Source organism: Macrotis lagotis, chromosome X (assembly GCF_037893015.1).
Source record: "Macrotis lagotis isolate mMagLag1 chromosome X, bilby.v1.9.chrom.fasta, whole genome shotgun sequence".
In the NCBI taxonomy this organism is placed as follows: domain Eukaryota; kingdom Metazoa; phylum Chordata; class Mammalia; order Peramelemorphia; family Peramelidae; genus Macrotis; species Macrotis lagotis.
In genome coordinates, this window is record NC_133666.1 from 272,311,924 (window position 1) to 272,329,967 (window position 18,044).

General features: G+C 38.5%; 1 long non-coding RNA gene across 2 annotated transcripts in view; it reads left to right on the plus strand.

Annotated features, from left to right (window-relative positions):
* The window catches only part of LOC141501037 (uncharacterized), a 228,120-nt gene that overhangs the window by 122,351 nt on the left and 87,725 nt on the right, over positions 1-18,044 (plus strand). The window contains exon 4 of one of the 2 annotated variants that reach the window (XR_012472115.1): positions 4,800-4,878. The exons of the other annotated variant lie outside the window; for it this stretch is intronic. This is a non-coding gene — a long non-coding RNA (uncharacterized LOC141501037). Of the gene's footprint in view, positions 1-4,799; positions 4,879-18,044 lie in introns of those variants that run through there. 2 annotated transcript variants of the gene reach the window in all.

The window sequence follows — 18,044 nt, forward strand, 5'->3', positions numbered from 1 at the left end:
AATACCAAATTTTGGCTTTGTTTATTAATTCAATAGATTTTTTTGCTTTTACTTTTATTAATTTCTGCTTTAATTTTATAATTTCTAATATGGTATTTAATTGGGGATTTTTAATTTGTTTTTTCTCTAATTTTTTTAGTTGTATATTTAGTTCATTGAATTCCTCTTTCTTCAATTTATTCTTGTAAGCATTTAAAGCTATAATATATCCTCTTAGAGCCACTTAAGTGAATCCTATAGGTTTTGGTATGTTGTTTCATTATTATCATTTCCTAGGATAAAATGGTTAATTCTGTATATAATTTGTTTTTTGGTCCACTCATTCTTTAAAATGAGGTTATTCAGTTTCCAATTGGTTCTGGGCCTTTATCTCCTTGGCCCAATATTGCATTTGACTTTTATTGCATTGTGATCTGAGAAAGATGTATTCACTATTTCTGCCTTTCTGCAGTTGATCATTAGTATTTTATGTCCTAGTACATTGTCAATTTTTGTATAAGTTCCATGTACTTCAGAGAAAAAGGTATATTCCTTTCTATTGCAATTCAATTTCCTCCATAAGTCTACCATATCTAGTTTTTCTAACAATCTATTTACCTCCTTATCTTCTTTCTTGTTTATTTTATGATTCGATTTATCTAGATCTCAGAATGGGAGGTTGAGGTCTCCCACTAGTAGAGTTTTGCTTACTATGCCTTCCTGTAGTTCTTTCAGCTTCTCCTCTCAGAATTTGTATGCCGTTCCATTGGGTTCATATTTATTTAGTATTGAAATAGCTTTATTGTTTATGGTACCTTTCAGGAGGATAGTGTTTCCTTCCTTATCTCTTTTAATGCTATCTATTTTTGCTGCTGCTTTGTCTGAGATAAGGATTGCTACCCCTGCTTTTTTTTTACTTTAGCTGAAGCAAAATATATTTTTATCCAACCTTTTACATTTACTCTATATGTATCTCTCTGATTCAAATGAGGATCTTGTAAGCAACATATTGTCAGATTCTGGTTTTTAATCCACTCTGCTATTCGCTTATGATTTAAGGGAGAGTTCATCCCATTCACATTCAAGGTTATGATTATTAAATCTTTATTGCTCTCCATGCTTTCTTCCCTCTGTTTGCATTTTCCCCCTTCACCCCTTATCTGTATTTCCCAATATTTGTACCTGAATACCACCCCCTTCAGTGTGTTTGCCCTCCTATATCTCCCCCTCCCCTTTCTTTCCCCTTTCTCTTTTTCCCTTTTCCCTTCCCTTCCTTTTGTTAGTTCCCCTTTTTCTCCCCACTCCCACTACCTTTCTCCATCCCCCCTCCCCTTTTTCCCTTTCAATCCTTGAACCATTAGATGTTTTTTAAGTTAACTAAATATGTGTAATTTGACTTTAAACCAAGGTGGATGAGAAGAAGATTCATGTCTTTCTCATCTCCTCCCTTCTTCCCCTCTATTATCCTAGGTATTTTGTACCTCTTAATGTAATGAGATTTACCCCATTCAATCCCCTCCCTCCTCCCTTCTCCTTCCTGTCCCCCTTTTTAATGAGGTAGTATTTTTTAGATCATTCTGTCTGAATCATAGAAAATTCCAAGTATTTGTCACTTCTACCTAAGTACATTCTCTCTCTAATAGAGTTAAAATTCTTGAGAATTATTAGTCTTTCTCCCAAGTGGGGTTAAAGCCAGTTACATCCCATTGGATAGCAGTCTCATGGATAGGTCATGAATGTCCATCACTTCTGGCTAGGTATATTCCCTCTGTTAGAGTTACAATTCTCAAGATTTATAAGAATCTTTTCCCCCATGCGGGAATATAGCCCATTTCAACTTATTGGATAGCAATTTTTTTTAATGCCCTCTCTCTTTTTTTTTTTAACCTTTTCATGTGTCTCTTGAAACTGCTGTTTGATGTACAAATTTTCTATTCAGCTCTGGTCTTTTCATCAGGAATTTCTGGAATTCTTCCATTTCGTTAAATGTCCTTCTTTTTCCCTAGAACAGGAGGCTCAGCTTTGCGGGATAGTGTGTTCTTGGCTGCATTCTAAGCTTCCTTGCACTTCGAAATATCTCATTCCAGGCCCTTACATCCTTTAATGTTTATGCAGCCAGGTCCTGTGTAATCCTTACTGTGGCTCCTTGATATTTAAATTGTTTCTGGCTGCTTGCAGGATTTTCTCTTTTATCTGATAGTGCTAGAATTTGGCCACAACATTCCTTGGTGTTTTCATTTTAGTATCTTTTTCTGGAGGGGACTGATGTATTCTTTCAATAACTACTTTACCCTCTGGTTCTATGATATCAGGGACACTTTTCTGTCACTAGATCCTGTAATATTAAATCTAGGCTTTTTTTCTCGTCAATGTTTTCAGGAAGTCCAATAATTTTCAGGTTGCCCCTCCTCCACCTCTTCTCAATGTCAGTGGTTTTGCTGATGAGGTATTTTGCATTTTCTTCTATTTCTTCTGGTATTTTGGTTTTGTTTAACTGCTTCTTGCTGTCTCATGGAGTCATTAGTTTCTGCAGACTCCATTCTGCATTTTATGGAGGAGTTTTCTTCATTAACCTTTTGCAAATCCTTTTCCAATAGGTCCATTATACTTTTGAAAGAGCTTTCCATTTGACCAATTGAGGTTTTGTGAGAATTATTTTCTTTTTGCATTTGCCCAATTGAGGATTTGAGAGAAGTATTCTCATTTTGTATTTGTCCAATTGTATTTTTTAAGGATTTGTTTTCTTGTTGCAAGGTATTAATTGTCTCTCCCAAATTTTCCAGTTGATTTTTAAACTCTTTCCTTATTTCTTCAAGGAAGTCCTTCTGTGTTGACGCCCAGGTCATATTCTCCTCAGAGGTTCTTTGTCTCCCTGAGTTAGGGTCTTTCCCTTCCAAGAATTTTTCTATGGATCTACCTTTCTGCTGACCCTTCTTCATTTTGCTAAAACCTTGAGTTGGGGAGGGGCTGGTTCCCAGGGGCTTGGGATCAACAGAGGCTTTACTCACTGAGTGCAATTTCTCTGGATGGCCAGTAGCAGGTGCTGGTTGCTTTCTCTGGAGTGTCTGTGACCTTGATTGAGGCCTTCTCCCTTAGCTTGAAGGGAGGAGTTGGAGGTAATTAATCTTTTTGCCTTTAATCAATGGTGGTCTTTGCCCTGGCCTGAAGTCATCCTTTTTCCTATTGTCAGCTGGGCTGGTTCTTCTGCTCACACAACTGTGCCTGAGGCAGAAATAGTCTGCAATTGTTTGTTCTGGGAAGAGGCTTCAGCTGCAATGGAGGCATGGACTAAGAGTTCCTCACACCAGAGGAGTCCAGGGATGGTGTCCACAGCCCTCCTGCACCAGAATTCTCCCCCCCACCACCCCCAACCCTGTTGGCAAGCTCCAGAGGGTCAGCATGCCCCTGCTCCCTAGTTGACTCAAGCCCCTGCCCTCTAGCCCCACTGCTGATCCAGCAGGCTTGCCTCACAGGCCCTCAGATTCCCTGGCTCCAATTCAGCTGCTAATCTGGCTGATCCAGGTCTGGTCTGCCCTCTATTCCCAGACTCACCTGCCCAAATTTGTCCAGTGCTGCTGAGGGAGACAAATCTTGAGGTAGATATTCTTTCTCTTGGCTTTTCTTTCTGGGTTTTGTGGGTTGGATTTCTTTTGAGAGGTTTGTTTCAAATGATAAATGGGGAAAGATCAGGAGACTTTAGAACTGTGGCTGTCTTCTCTCTGCCATCTTGGCCAGAAGTCCAAAAGGAAGAATTTTTTGCAATGATGTGTAAGATGATACAGAAAGTGATGGAACATGCTTGGACCTTAATCTCATCGGAATTGGTTCAAATAAGGAATAACATCCACACTTAGTTGGGTATAGAAATCAATCTAACCCTACAGCGAAATAAGTAGGAAGAAGGATAAGAAAAGGAAAAGTGATTATAGAAGGGAGAACTGACTAGGGAGACAGCAGACAGAATCAAAATAGATGTTTGTGGAAGGGAATGGTGAAAGGAAAAGGAAGGATTGATAGAGTAAGATAGAATGAGGCAAATAGATAATAATCACAACTGTGAATATAAATGTGATGAACTAATAAAACAAAATCCACTCATGGGAGAGTGGGTTATAAACCAGAATCTGACAAAATGCTATTTATAAGAAAAACATTTGAAGACAAACAGAGTAGAATCTTTGTGTTAGATGATAATTTAAAAAAAAAGAAGCAAGGTAGCAATCATGATCTCAGGCAAAAGAAAAACAAAAATGAATCTAATTACATTTTGCAAAAAATTGTCACAGAAAATGAAGTAAAAGCAACACTAAACATATATGTACCATATGGTTTAGCATCTAAATTCTGTTATTTTTTAAAACTATTACTTTTTAAATGATCTTGTTCTTTCCCCATTATACTGAGAATGCAATATGATAACAAGTATACATGTGAAATCATGCAAAACTTGTTTCTATGTTAACCCTATTTCAAAGAAATTAAGAAAAATGAAAACAAAAACAATTATAATTTTCATTCAGAATTAATCACTTCTTTTTCCTGGAGTTGAGTAGTATTTTTTTCCATGGGAAGTCTTTCTGAATTGTCAGTATTATTGTATTGATTAGAAAGACCAAATATTTAAAATTTAAATATTATTGCAAATTTGTTATTGTAATGCATAATGATCAGGTGTTTCTCCTTCACTTTGCATTAATTCACAAACAGCAAACTGCACACCAACATTTACTCTATTTTGACTTTGATTGTAGTTTTTTAAGTTGAAGAATTTACCATTAGTATGATTACTGACCTTGATGCCATTGTCATTCTCGTTGAAGGAATTCGACAACATCGCTGAAAACAGTATTATTGTTGACCTTGATCAGCTCTAGAAGCATTGTATATAGACTTCTGCTCTGCTCTTGTCATTTCTCCTGGAGGTGTTGGACAGCAAATGCCATATTAAATCTTCCTTGGTCCTTTCTGAAGTTACATTGGCCATCATGTATTTGATTATCTCCCAGGTGAAGAATCAGTCTATGTTTTATAATTAATTAATTAATTTATTCTGATTTTTGTACAAATGATGTTTTTTATACATTACTAAGATATTCTTGTTTGAGTAAACATAATTCCCTCTTCCCCCCTCCAAAAATATACACCCACATAAACAATAAAGTAAAGGACAGAGAAAAAAATAAAATAACAATAACAATAATAATGATAATGATAATACTACTACTACTATTACTACTACTACTAATAATAATAAGTACAGCCAGGTGGCACAGTGGACATAGTATCATTCCTGTAGCTAGGAGCACCCGAATCCAAATCTGGCATCAGACACCCAACAATCACCCAACTGTGAAGCCCCAAGCAAGCCAACCAGCCCCATTTTCCCTGCAACCCCCCAAAATAATAATAATAATAATAATGAAAATAATGATGATGATGATGATAATAATAAAAATAATAAGTTGGTTCACTTTGTGTTCCAACACCTCTGGCTCTGTTGGAGTGAATCACATTCTTTATGTTAAGTCTATCACAAAAGCTACTTCCATATTTTTTCCACCATTGCCATTGCTGACTGCAACTCCCTCCATTCATACTTCCCCCCCCACCATATATTATATTTTCTCTCTCCTTTCACTGTGTCCCTCTTCTTAAATGTGCTATAGAGTAGCTGAGTGGTGCAGCAGACAGATCCCCAGCCCTGGGGCCAAGAGGCCCTGAGTCCACATACCACCCCTTAGGCCCAGCATCCATCTGGTCTTATGGTCCCAGACAGGCCATTCAATCCCAGCCCCTTGCAAGAAGTAAAAAAGAGAATGTGTTATATCTGACCACTCTCCTCCCACAGTCCATCCTCTCCTCCATCACTTACATCCACCCTTCCCCCATCCCCCTTCTCTCCTTCTTACCCTAGATGTCTATACCCCATTAAATATATATGTCGTTTTCTCTCCTAACCACTTTTGATGAGAGTGAAGTTTCCCTCACTCACCCTTGCCTTCTCCCCTTCCATATCATTGCAATAACTCATTGTAATAAAAAAAATCTTATTATATGAAACATCTTAGCCTATTCCACCTCTCCTTTTTCTTTTTCTCATTACATTTCCTTTTTAGCCATTGACACCATTTTTACACTATATTATATTTTCAAATTCAGCTCTCTCCTATGCTTCATCTATAAAAGTCCCTTCTACCTGCTCTATTAAATGAAAACGTTCATATGAGTATTATCAGTATATTTTTCTATGCAGGAATACATGTAGTTCATCATCATTAAGTCCCTCATATTTTACCCTTCTCCACACTCTATGCTTCACCTGAGTCCTGTATTTGAAGATCAAACTTTCTGTTCAGCTCTGTTCATTCCAACAGGAACATTTGAAATTCCCCTGATTTGTTGAAAGTCCATATTTTTCCCTGGAAGAGGACATTCAGTTTTGCTGGGTAGTTGTTTCTTGGTTTCATTCCTAGTTCTTTTGCCTTCTGGAATATTATATTCCAAGCCCTCTGAGCTTTTAATGTAGCTGCTGCTAAATCTTGTGTGATCCTGACTGCAGGTTCATGATAATTTAATTGTGTCCTTCTGGCTGTTTGTAATATTTTCTCTTTGACTTGGGAGTTCTGGAACTTGGCTATAATATTCCTGGGGTTTGTTGTTGGGTTTTTTTTTTTGGCTATCTTTCTTGGGGAGATTGGTGGATCATCTTCATTTCTATTTTGCCCTCTGCTTCTAGGATATCAGGGAAATTTTCCTGTAGGAATTCTTTGAAAATGATGTCAAGGCTATTTTCCTGATCATGACTTTCAGCTATTCCAATAATTTTTAAATTATCTTTCCTGAATCTGTTTTCCATATCAGTTGTTTTTTCAATAAGATGTTTCACATTTTCTTCTAATTTTTCATTCTTTTGGTTTTGAGGTGCTTCCTTAAGTTCCATTCTACAGATGAAGGATTTGTCTCCCTCAGAGAGCTTTCTTATTTCTTTTTCCATCTGGCCAATTCTGCTTTTTAAATCATTCTTCTCCTCAATAACTTTTTGAACTGTTTTATCCACTTGACCTATGCTGGTTTTTAAAATGTTATTTTCTTCCACATTTTTTTGGATCTCCTTGACTTAGCTGCTGACTTCTTTTTCATGTTTTTCTTGTATTCTCTTATTTCTTTTTCCAATTTTTCTTCTATCTCCCTCACTTCATTTTCAAAGTGTTTTTTGAGCTCTGTCATAGCCTGAGCCCAATTTCTGTTTTTCTTTGAGTCTTTAGATTCAGGAGCTTGTACTTCCTCATCTTCTGACTGAGTATTTTGATCCTTCTTGGATTCATAGACAAAGTATTTCTCAGTGGTATTCCTCTTTTTTCTCTGCTTACTCATTTCTCCAGCCTGTGGCTGGGTTTGGGGTGCTTCCTGAGCTTTCAAGTATTATTGGGACACACCTCCCACACAAGGATCTCAGTGTTTGAAGCTCTGTTTTTCCTCCTCATCTATGAATGAACATAAGCGCATCCCTCTGACATGGGGCTGAGGTGGGGGGGAGGCCTGCTGTTCTATGAGGGGCCTAGACTACCATCAGGATCTGAATGTCATCAGAGCCCCAGAGTCCTGTTCCATGGACAGAGGATAGACCTTGGAAGTCTCTCACCATTCCGCTACCTAGGATCAGCATTCATGCCTGGGGGCTCCTGCTCACCAGCTCTGTCTGCTTCTGGTTTTTTGGATCTGGGATGTGAGGGCCACACTTCTTGCTTAATGCCCTGAGGACTGGACTACATGTGCTCACTCTGGCAGAGGTCTTCCGCTGATCTCCCAAGTTGTGCCCAGTGCTCCCTGGGGTGTAGGTCAGGAAACTGCCCCCTCTGCCATGAACTGTGGCTCCCAGAGCCTGGGAGCTGCCTCTGGGAGGCTGAAGTTCCTTCACTCTGGCTGGCTGCCCCTCTAACTCCATGGAGCAGAGCCGTTCCTCTCTTTTCCAGGATTCCTTGGGCTGGAGAATTGTCTCACTGGATCCCTCTGTGGATTCTGTCTCTCAAAAATTTAGCTGGAGTCCTTAGTTTATAAGTTTGAAAATATCAGAGATTAAGCACAGAAGAGAGGATCCTCTCCTATCCCCATCTTGGCTCTGTGCCCCGCCCCCCAGGATCAGTTATTAAAGAAAAAACTGGCAAGAATTTTTCTAGCAGTGACTGAGTCCACAGTGTGCTGTGATTGTCACAAGATAGGTATTTTAATTATATATATATAAGTCATAGAGATAGACAATGGAATAACTTTATCATGCCATATATTTTAAAAAAATCTCAGTCAACCTTTGAATGAACAATGGGTTCTCTACCTGGTAAAGTTCAGGTGGAAAAGAATCAGCATTTGATGGTATTACCACAGTAAAGATGTCTAATGACATTAAAATTCTCTTAAAGTTCTCTAGAACATCATCAGGGAGGGACTGACTTTAACATGAATTAAATGGTCAGCAGTTTTAGCAATGATTGGTGATGGAACTCTATGGAAGTATTCAGTTCATCTCTAGGATCATGTCCCTATCACTACCTAATGTGACTCTATTAGCTCTGAAAGTTGGGATGCATCATAGGTCTTTGGCCCATAAAAGTGCCAAAAAAGGGGAGGCGGAGCCAAGATAGTGACAAGAAGGGATCCAGTCTTAGGAGCTCTCTGATAAAATTCATCAGCTAAGGACTCTAACTAAACTTTCGAGAGATAGAACCTACAAAGGGTCCCAGTGAGGCAGTTCTCCTACTCAAGGTAACCTGGAAAAGAGCAGAAAGGCTCTGCTCCCCGGGATTGGAGAGGCAGCCCGCCAGAGGGGTGGCCTGCCAGAGCCAAAGAACCTCAGCCTCCTGGAGGCAGCCCCAGGGAGCTGGGAGCCGCAGCTCACAGCAGCGGGGGAGTCTCCTGAGCTGCACCCCGAGGAGCACCGGGCACAAAGTAGGGGAAGAGCAGGGGACCTCTGCCAGAGAGAGCACGTGGAGCACAGCCCTCAGGGCACACAGCAAGCAGCATGATCTTTCCCCAGCCCAGATCTAGGAATAGAAATAGGCAGAGCTGGCAAGCAGGAGCCCCCAGGGCATGAGCCCATTGAGCTGAGGGAGGGGAGTGAAGAGAGACTGCAGAGCTCTGTCCTCTGCCTCTGGAACAGGACTCTGGGGCTTTGACCACATTCAGATCCTGATAGCAGTCTAGGCCCCCCCCATAGAACAGCAGGGCCCCCCCCCCCCCACCTCAGCCCTGTGGAAGAGGGAGGTGCTTATGGTCATTCACAGACAGGAGGGAGGACAGAGCCTCACACACTGAGACCCTTGTAGGAGTGTCCCAAAAGCTCAAGAAACACCCCAAACCAGGCCCAGGCTGGGAAAATGAGCAAGCAGAGAAACAAAAAGAAGACTATTGAGAAATATTTTGCAAATGAGCCCAAGAAGACCCAAAATACTCAGTCTGAAGATGAGGAAGCACAAGCTCCTACATCTAAAGACTCCAAGAAAAACAGAAATTGGGCTCAGGCTATGACAGAGCTCAAAAAAGACTTTGAAAATCAAATGAGGGAGTTGGAAGAAAAACTGGGAAAAAAAATGAGAGAGATGCAGGAAAAACATGTAAATGAAGTCAGCAGCCTAGTCAAGGAAATCCAAAAAAATGCTGAAGAAAATAGCATGCTAAAAACCAGCTTAGGTCAAATGGATAAAACAGTTCAAAAAGTTATGGAGGAGAAGAATGCTTTAAAAATAAGAATGGGCCAGATGGAAAAAGAGATAAGAAAACTCTCTGAGGAGAACAAATCCTTCAGACAAAGAATAGAATTCAAGGAGATTGATGAATTTGCCAGAAATCAGGAATCAATACTTCAAAACCAAAAAAAATTAAAAATTAGAAGAAAATGTGAAATAATCTCATTGAAAAAACAACTGATATGGAAAACAGACTTAGGAAAGATAATTTAAAAATTATTGGAATACCTGAAAGTCATGATCAGGAAAAGAACCTTGACATCATTTTCAATGAATTACTACAGGAAAATTGCCCTGATATTCTAGAAGCAGAGGGCAAAATAGAAATGGAGAGAATCCACTGATCCCCCTGAGAAAGAGATCCCAAAAAACCAACCCCTAGGAATATCATAGCCAAGTTCCAGAACTCCCAAGTCAAAGATAAAATATTACAAGCAGCCAGAAGGACACAGTTCAAATATCATGGAGCTGCAGTCAAGATCACACAGGACTTAGCAGCAGCTACATTGGAAGCTCGTAGGGCTTGGAATACAATATACTGGAGGGGAAAAGAGCTTAGAATGCAAGTGAGAATCAACTACTCAGCAAGGCTGAATGTCCTCTTGCAGGGAAAAAGATAGACTTTCAATGAACCAGGGGGATTTCAAATGTTCCTGTTGGAATGGCCAGAGCTGAACAGAAGGTTTGATCTTCAGATACAGGACTAGGGTGAAGCATAGAGATTGGAGGAGAAGGGGAAAATATGAGGGACTTAATGATGATGAACTGCATGTATTCCTGTATAGAAAAGTGACACTGATAATACTCATACAAACCTTCTCAGTTAATAGAGCTGGTAGAGGGAGCTTTTATAGTTGAAGCACAGGAGAAAGCTGAATTCGAAGATAAAATATGGTGTAAAAATGGAGTCAAAAGAAAATAGGGAAATTTAATGGGTGAAAGAAAAAGGAGAGGGGAAATAGGCCGAGATAGTTCATATAATAAGATTTTTCTTTATTACAATGAGCTATTGCAATGATATGGAAGGGGGGAGGCAAGGGGGAATGAGGGAACCTTTGCTCTCATTAGACGTGACTAGGAGAGGAAACAGCATATATACTCAATGGGGTATAGGCATTTGGAGTAAGAAGGGGGGGGGGCAGGGGGAAGGCGGGGGATGTGAGTGATGGAGGAGAGGATGGACCATGGGGGGGGGTGGTCAGATATAACACATTTTCTTTTTTGCTTATTGCAAGGGGCTGGGATTGGATCGCCTGTCCGGGACCACAGGGCCAGGTGGATTCTGGGCCTAAGGGGTGTTATGGGGGTTCGGGGCCTCTTTGCCCCAGGGACAGGGATCTGTCTGCTGCACCACTCAGCTACCCTACAGCACAGTCAGAGTGAAAGGAGAGAGAAAATATAGTACATGGTAGTGGAGAAATATGAAAGGAGGGAGTTGCGATCAGGAATGGCAATGGTGGAAATATATGGAAGTAATTTTTGTGATGGACTTATCATAAAGAATGTGATCCACCCACAACAGAGTTGTTGGTGTTGGAACAAAGACTCAAGCACATCTTTTATTATTATTATTATTTTTTGGGGGGGTGCAGGGCAAATGGGGCTGGGTGGCCTGCCTGGGGCCACATAGCAGGGTGATCCTTGGGTGTCTGAGGCCGGATTTGGACCCGGCTCCTTGGCTCAAGGGCCAATGCTCTGTCCACCACCCAGCCACCCCTACTATTATTACTATTTTATTTTCTTTTGGGTCTTTTTTTTTTTTTTGGTTTTTGCAGGGCATTGGGGTTTGGGTGGCTTGCATATCACACAGCTGGGTGATTGTTGGGTGTACAGGGCCAGATGTGGGCTCAGGTGTTCATGTCTCCAGGGCTGGTTCTCGGTCCATTGCTCCACCTGGCCATACCTATGATTATTACTGTTATTTTTTTTAATTTTAATTTTTTTCTCTCCCCTTTACTTTATTGCTGAAGCAAGTCTATATTTATGGGGGGAGGGGGTATCGCATTCACTCTTAAACAAGTATATTTTACTAATGTAAAAATAACATTAATTGTACAAAATGAGAATAAATATTAAATTAAAAAGAAAAAAAGAAAAACAAAGTTTAATAATAATATGTTTCAATCTGTATTTGTACACCATCAAATTTACTTTGGGAATTTATAACATTTTTCGTCATATGTACTTCAAAATTACCTTGGATAGTTGTATTCTGAGAATAGCTAAACCATTTATAACTGATCATCTCAACAATATTGCTATACTTTGTATACAGTATATTTCACTTTGCATCATTTCTTGTAAGCCTATACAGAATATTTTTCTGGGAGCATACTGCTCATCATTTCTTACAGCATAATTGCAATCCACCTTAAATATATGGCACTATGTGTTTACCTGTTCTCTAATTGATGATCATTTCTTCAATTTTCTTTCTTTTTTTAACAAGGCAATGGGGTTAAGTGGCTTGCCCAAGGCCACACAGCTAGGTAATTATTAAGTGTCTGAGGCCGGATTTGAACTCAGGTACTCCTGACTCCAGGGCCAGTACTCTATCCACTGTGTTACCTAGCTGCCCCATTCCTTCAATTTTCAATTTTTTTGCCACCAGAAAAGAGCTCCTGTAAATATGTTTGTACATATATGTCTTTTTTCTTTTTTCAAAATCTCTTTTTGGATATAGACCTGGTATTGATGTTGCTATGTTAAAGAGTATGCATAGTTGTATAGCCCTTTTGGCATAATTCCAAATTGTTCCAGAGTGCATATGTCTCAATTTTCTTAGTTCTTCTCCAGTATTTGTTACTTTCCTTTTTTGTTCTATTAGCAAATCTTATAGATTTGAAATAGTCCTACAGTTGTTTTAATTTTTATTTCTCCAAACAATAGTGAAGTAGAATGCTTTCCTATATGGTTATAGATAGCTTTGCGTATTTCATCTGAAATCTGTTGATATCTTTTGATCATTTATCAGTTAGGAAGTGGCTCTTATTTTTATAAGTTTCATTCAGTTTTCTATGTACTCAGGATATGAGCCCTTATAAGAGAAATTTGCTTGGAAAAATTTTTTTCAGTTAGTATTTCTCTTCATTCTATTTCTCCAGTTACTCTGTTCTCTCTCTTTCCTTTCATCTTGTCTGTTCTCAAAGTTTTTGCTTCTGACTAACCCCTTCTGAATAACCCCTTCTGACTACCCTTCTTTCTTTCACTCCTCTTTTCTTATCCCCCTTCCCTCTTCCTTTCCTGTAGGATTTGATAGATTTCTATACTCAATTGAGGATGTGCTATTCTGTCACTGAGTCAATACTGACAAGAGTATGATTCACTTGTTCCCCTCAGTTACCCCCTTTCCAGTTCACTGTAAACTTTTTCTTTTCTTCTCTCTTTTATGTGATGCTGTGTATTTCATTTTTTTCTCTTTTATTATATCAATATTTTATTTGCTTTTCTAAATGCATATGCAGTAGTTTTTTCTTTTTCTTTTTTTCTTTTTTTTTTTAGTTTTTTGCAAGGCAAACGGGGTTAAGTGGCTTGCTCAAGGCCACACAGCTAGGTAATTATTAAGTGTCTGAGACCGGATTTGAACCCAGGTACTCCTGACTCCAGGGCTGGTGCTTTATTCATTGTGCCAACTAGCCTTCCGTTTCTACTAATCGTTTCTACTAATCGTTTTTTTTTTTTTTGCATGATTTTGAGTATTACAGGTTTTCTTCCTCTCTTCAACAGAAGGTAATATGATATAGGGTTTACATTTGCAACCATGATAAGCATAGATAAAAATTTAATGGGCTATGAAAGAATCAGATTCAAAAGGAAGAAAACATTAGAGATAGCCAAATTGTATAATGCATAAGACAAGTTTAAAAAAATTGAAGATCACTTCCGGCCAAGATGGCAGAGAAGGTAGGCACAGTCCTAAAGTCTCCTGATCTTTCCCCATCTATGATATGAAACAAACCTCTTAACAGAAATCTGACCCACAAAACCCAGAAAGAAAAACCGGGAGAAAGAACATCTACCTCAGAATTTGTCTTGGGTGAGTACGGGCAGGTGAGTCTGGCCCCAGAGGATGGATCAGCCCTGGATCAGCCAGATTAGCAGTTGAATTGGAACCGGGGAGTCTGAAGGCCTGAGAGATGGACCTGCTGGATCAGTGGTGGGGCTTGACTGCAGGGACTTGAGGCACTGGTGTTCATGCTGATCCTCTGGAGCTTGCCTACGGCTGAGGGGAGTGTTCAGGTACACAAGAACTGTGGCCACCATCCCTGGGCTCCTCTAGTCTGAAGAACTCCCAGTTCATGCCTCTATTGAAGCTGAAGCCTCTTCACAGAACAAACAATTGCAAACTACTTCTGCCTCAGGCACAGGTGTGTGAGCAGAACAACCAGCCCAGCTGACAGTAGGGAGAGGGATGCCCTCTCCCCAGGGTAAAGCCCACCATTTATTGAAGGAAAAAGCATTCAATAGCTCAATCCCTACCTTCAAGCTAAGGGAGAAGACTTCTATCAATGTCACAGACACTCCAGAGAAAACAACTAGCACCTCCTACTGGTCAATCAGAGAAATTGCACTCAGTTAGTAAAACATCTATGGATCCCAACACCAAACCCCTGTGAAACCCCTCCCCAACTCAAAGTTTTAGCAAAATGAAGAAGGGTCAGGGGAAAAGTGGATACATAGAAAAATTCTTGGAAGGGAAAGACCCTAACTCAGAGAGATCTAGAACCTTTGAGGAGAATATGATTTTGGTCTCCAGTACAGAAAGACTTCCTTGAAGAAATAAGGAATGGATTTAAAAATCAAATGGAAAATTTGGGAGAGACGATTAATACCTTGCAATAAGAAAACAAATCTTTAGAAAATACAACTGGACAAATACAAAATGAGAATAAATCTCTCAGATCCTCAATTGGGAAAATGCAAAAAGAAAATAATTATCACACAACCTCAATTGGTCAAATGGAAAGCTCTTTTAAAAGTAGAATTGACCAATTGGAAAAAGGAGTTGCAAAAGTTTAAGGAAGAAAACTCCTCTCTAAAAAAAAAGGAATGGTGTCTGCAGAAACTAATGACTTTATGAGACAGAAAAAATAGGGAAAAAATGTAAAATACCTCATCAGGAAAAGCTCTGAACTAGAGAATAGGTCAAGGAGGGGCAACCTGAGAATTATTGGACTTCCTGAAAACATTGAAGAGAAAAAAAAGCCTGGGCTCAATATTACAGGATCTAGTGATGGAAAATTCCCCTGATATCAAGGAACCGGGTGGTAAACTAGTTATTGAAAGAATACATCAATCCCTTCCAGAAAAAAAGATCTTAAAATGAAAACATCAAGGAATATTGTGGCCAAATTCCAGAACTATCAGATAAAAGAGAAAATAGTGAAAGCAGCCAGAAAGAAAATTTAAATATGAAGGAGTCACAGTAAGGATTCCACAGGACCTGGCTGCATCAACATTAAAGGCTCAAAGGGCCTGGGATGAGATATTTTGAAGAGCAAGGGAGCTTGGAATGCAGCCAAGAATCCACTATGCTGCAAAGCTGCACCTGCAATTCCAGGGAAAAAGATGGACATTTAAGAAAATGGAAGAATTCCAGAAATTACTGATGAAAAAACCAGAGGTAAATAGAAAATTTGGACATCAAACAGGAGTTTCAATGACTCATGAAAAGGTAAAAAAACAAAAAAAGGGGGTGGTAAAAGAAAAATACTGCTATCCAATAAGTTGAAACTGGTTATATCCCAGCATGGGGAAAAAGATTTGCATAAATCTTGAGAATTGTAACTCTAACAGAGAGAATATACCTAGCCAGAAATGATGGACATTCATGACCTATCCATGAGACTGCTATCAATGAGATGTAACAGGCTTTAACCCCACATGGAAGAAAGACTCTAATAACTCAAGAATTTTAACTCTATTCGATAGAATGTACTTAGAAAGAAGTGACAGATACTCAGAATTTTCTATGACTCAGATAGAATGATCTAAAAAAGCACTACCTCCTTAAAAAGGGGGACAGGAAGGAGAAGGGAGGAGGAAGGGTATTGATTGGGGGTAAATCTCATTACAGTAAGAGTTACAAAATACCTATGGTAATAGAGGGGAAGAAGGGAGGAGATGAGAAACACCTGAATCTTCTTCTCATACACCTTGGCTTAAAGTCAACTTACACATATTCAGTTAACTTAAAAAACATGTAACCTTTCAAGTATTAAAAGGGGAAAAGGGGAGGAGTGATGGAGAAATGGAATTGTAGTGGGGAAAAAGGGGAATTAACAAAAGGAAGGGAAGGGAAAAGGGAAAAGGGGAAAAATGCGAGGGGTAGCATAGGAAGGCAAAGACACTGAAGGGAGTAGTATTTAGATAAAAAATACTGGAGAATACGGATAAAGGTGGGGAAAGGGAGAAAATTGCAAACAGAGGGAGGATAGCATGGAGGGCAATAAAGAATTAGTAATCAAAACTTTGAATGTGAATGGGATGAACTCTCCCTTAAAACATAAGTGAATACCAGATTAGATTAAAAACCAGAATCCTACAATATGTTGCTTACAAGAAACTCATTTGAAGCAGAGAGATACATATAGAGTAAAGGTAAAAGGTTGGAGCAAAATACATTTTGCTTTACCTGAAGTGAAAAAAGCAGGTGTAGCAATCCTTATCTTAGACAAAGCAGCTACCAAAATAGATAGCTTTAAAATAGATGAGGAAGGAAACTTTATCCTGCTAAAAGGTACCGTAGACAATAAATTTATTTCAATACTGAATAGATATGCACCCAATGGGGTAGCATCCAATTCTTAGAGGAGAAGCTGAATGAACTACAGGAAGACATTGCCAGGAAAACTACTAGTGGGAGACCTCAACCTCACACTTTAAGACCTAGATAAATTGAATCATAAAATAAACAAGAAAGAAGTTAAGGAGGTAAATAGATTGTTAGAAAAATTAGATATGGTAGACTTATGGAGCAAATTGAATGGGGATAGAAAGGAATATACCTTCTTCTCTGCAGTACATGTACCTTATACAAAAATTGACCATGTACTAGGACATAAAAACCTAATGATCAACTGCATAAAGGCAGAAGTAGTGAATACATCTTTCTCAGATCACAAATGCAAAAAAAGTCATATGCAATACTGGGCCAAGGAGATATAGACCCAGAACCAACTGGAAACTGAATAACCTCATTTTAAAGAATGAGTGGACCAAAAAAAATTATACAGAGAATTAATTATTTTATCCTAGATAATAACAATAATGAAATAACATACCAAACCTATGGGATTCACTCAAAGCAGCTCTCAGGGGAAATATTATATATTTTTAAATGCGAACATGAATAAATTGGAGAAAGAGGAAATCAATGAACTAAACATGCAACTAAAAAAATTCAGAAAGAACAAATTAAAAATCCCCAATTAAATTCCAAATTAGAAATTCTAAAAATTAAAGGAGAAATTAATAAAAGTAAAAGCAAAAGAAAAACTATTGAATTAATAAATAAAACCAAAAGTTGCTTGTATGAAAAAAAAAAACAAAAAATTGATAAATCTTTGGTCAATTTGATTAAAATAAGAAAGAAGAAAACCAAATTGCTAGTATCATAAATGAAAAAAGGTGAACTCACCACCAATGAGAAGGAAATTAACGTAATAATTCAAAATCATTTTGCCCAACTCCATGCCAATAAATTTGATAATTTTATTGAAATGGATGAATATTTACAAAAATATAAGTGATTCAGTTTAAATGAAGAGGAGATTAAATACCTAAACAACCCTATCTCAGAAAGAGAAATTCAACAAGCCATCATTGATCTCCTTAAGAAAAAAACTCCAGGGCCTGATAGATAAACAAGTGAATTCTACGAAAGATTTAAGGAACAATTGGTTCCAATTCTACATGAACTCTTTGAAAAAGTAGGGAAAGATGGAACTCTGCCTGACTCTTTCTATGAAACCAATATGGTGCTCTTACTTAAACCAGGAAGAGTTAAAACATAGAAAGAAAAGTATAGACCTATCTCCCTGATGAATATAGTTGCAAAAATCTTAAATAAAATCTTAGCAAACAATTACAAGTTATTACCAGGATAATACATTATGATCAAGTAGGATTTATCCCAGGAATGTAGGGTTGGTTCAATATTAGGAATACTGTTAGTATACTCAATTATATCAACAACAAAGCTATCAGAAATTATATGATCATATCAATAGATGCTGAAAAAGCTTTTCCCAAAATACAGCATCCATTCCTTACTATAAACACTAGAGAGTGTAGGAATAAATGGACTGTTCGTTAAAATAATTA